Genomic DNA, 2705 nt, shown 5'->3' with positions numbered 1-2705 from the left:
AAGAGGTCTAACCAGATTGAGCCCCCAGACCATGAATGACCACATGACGAGGATCGTTTGGAGTGCTTGGGCCAGCAGGTGGGTCTACCGAGCATAGTATTAACACCCTTCATAGGTGCGCACAATCTGTTCAGCGTTGGCTACTACGGTTGGCTAGTAGAAGCCTTGTCAGAATGCATTTCCCACTAGGTTCCTAGGCGTGGCATGGTACTCGTAGACCCCACTATGGATATCACTCAGCAACTGCTTCCCTCGTTCGATGGGGATGCAGCGCTATAGGATACCAGTGTGCCTTCACCTATAGAGCTCGCCCTCAATAACGACAAAGGACTTGGAGTGATGCGCGAGCCACCGAGCCTCTATTTTGTCCATCGGCAGCGCCTCATGGAGGAGGTAGTCAAGGTAAGGCATCCTCTAGCCGGCCAGAGGGTTGGGCTCTGCCACTAGATCCTCGTCAAGCTCCATGACTTTGGAGTCAGATGGAGCTGCCAACTGGTTAGCCCCAGAGCCTAGGGCAGGCGACCCATCATCATTGTGTTCTGGCTCCTCATAGCAGACCGAGGGCTTATACTAATTGCTGGCAAAGACGCCCATCGGCACCAGCTCTCGGCCAGACGCCATTTTTGCCAGTGTGTTGGCCACCTTGTTAAGATGCCTCGGGATGTGATTGAGCTCGAGACGCTCGAACTTGTCTTCTAGCTAGCGAACTTCTCGGCAATATGTAGCCATCTTGGCATTGTGGTAGCTTGATTCCTTCATGACTTGGTCGATGACCAGCTGGGAGTCGCTCCAAACGTCAAGCCATCGGATACCCAACTCGATGGCGATGCATAGGCCATTGATGAGTGCCTCATACTTGGCCACATTGTTGGAGGAGGGGAAGTGGATGCAAACCATGTACCTCATGCATACCCCAAGGGGCAAAATAAAGACTAGCCCCATGCCGATGCCTTTCTTCTATGAGGACCTACTTGGTGCCCTCAGCAGGCTTGAAAGACCCAGCCAACCGCTTGGGGTTAGGCGCTTCTTCGATGACCTCTTCCCTGATGGCCGCAAGCTCTTTGGAGGCAACAATTGCCACAACGTCTTCGCAGCACTTGACCTCGCACTCGTAGGCACGATGGAAGGAGGTGACGATGGTGATGACCCTGCATGGACCCGACATCTTCAACTTTAGATAGGTGTAGTTGGGGATGGCCATGAACTTCATGTAGCATGGACATCCCAGGATGGTATGGTAGGTTCTGTGGAACCTGACCACCTCAAAGGTAGGGGTCTCCATCCTATAATTGGTCGAATTCCCAAAGGTGATAGTCAGATCGATCTACCCAAGTGGCACGGCATGCTTTCTAGGTATAATGCCATGGAAAGGCACCCTAGTTGGCTAGATGCATGATCGATCGATGACTATGGCATCAAGCATTTTAGTGTACATGATGTTGAGGCTGCTGCCTCCATCCATCAACACCTTAGTGAGCTGCTTCATGCCGATGATTGGGTCGACCACAAGCGGGTATCTTTCTAACTACGGGACGCTTTGTGGGTGGTCGGTCTGATCAAAGGTTATGGCAGACTCCGACCATCGGAGGAAGGTAGGCATGGCTAGCTTAGCCATATAGACCTCATGGCACGCAAGCTTTTGGCGGTGCTTGGAGTCATAGGCCACCAACCCTCTAAAGATCATGCGACAGCCATCCAGTGTTAGAAATCTATCGTCCTTCCCCTCAGCATCATCTTTGACCGGCTTGGGCTCCTTCCTATGCTCCCCTTTGTTGGAGCCTCTAGACAAGAACTACTTGATGAGGATGTAGTCCTTGTATAAGTGCTTGACGGGGAAAGCATGGTTCAGGCATGGCCCATCGAGCAGCTTCTCAAAGTGGTCTAGGGTACCCTCGGTGGGCTTTTGACCCCCTTGTGGTCGGTGGTGGCCACAAGTGAGCCCTTGTGCCACTGCTTATTCTTCTTCTTGTTGGGATAGTTGGAGGCACCTTCGCTAGCATCCTCATCCTGCTTTGCCTTGCCTTTGAGGTGGTTGAAAATTGCCCTGACCGCCTTATCGCCCGAGGCATGGCTGGTGGTGATGTTGAGGAGCTCCTTTGTGGTTCATGGGCCCTTACATCCCAGCTTGTGAACTAGGGACTCATAGGTGGTCCCAGATAGGAAAGCTCCTATGATGTCGACATCGACAATGTTGGGCAGCTTGTTGCACTGTCGAGAGAAGCGTTGGATGTACCCACGAATAGTTTCTCCAGACTTCTGTCGACATTTTTTGAGATCCTATGGGTTCCTAGGATGCGCTTATGTGCCCTAGAAGTTTCCCACAAAGATCTCTTTTAGATCCGCCCAACTTTGGATTCAGTTGGGCAGAAGGTGTTCCAACCACGCTCGCGTTGAATCAGCCACGAACAATGGAAGGCTACGAATAATGAAATTATCACTATCCGCTCCACTGGCTTGGCAAGCAAGCCAATAATCCTTAAGCCATAGTCTGGGGTTTGTTTCTCTAGAGTATTTTGGGATGTTGGTTGGTGGTCGATACCATGGTGGGAAGACGACGTTGAGGATGTGTCGGCCAAAGGCCTAAGGCCCCGACAAGTCAGGGATCGGGCTTCGGTCCTCACCGCTATCATAACATCCACCATAATGAGGGTGGTAGCCATGGTTAGCCTTCTCTCTCTCATCATTGTGGGCACACTAGCGTGCAT

The sequence above is a fragment of the Miscanthus floridulus genome, chromosome 7 (genome assembly GCF_019320115.1).
Source record: "Miscanthus floridulus cultivar M001 chromosome 7, ASM1932011v1, whole genome shotgun sequence".
Classification (NCBI taxonomy): domain Eukaryota; kingdom Viridiplantae; phylum Streptophyta; class Magnoliopsida; order Poales; family Poaceae; genus Miscanthus; species Miscanthus floridulus.
This window is presented reverse-complemented; position numbering follows the sequence as displayed.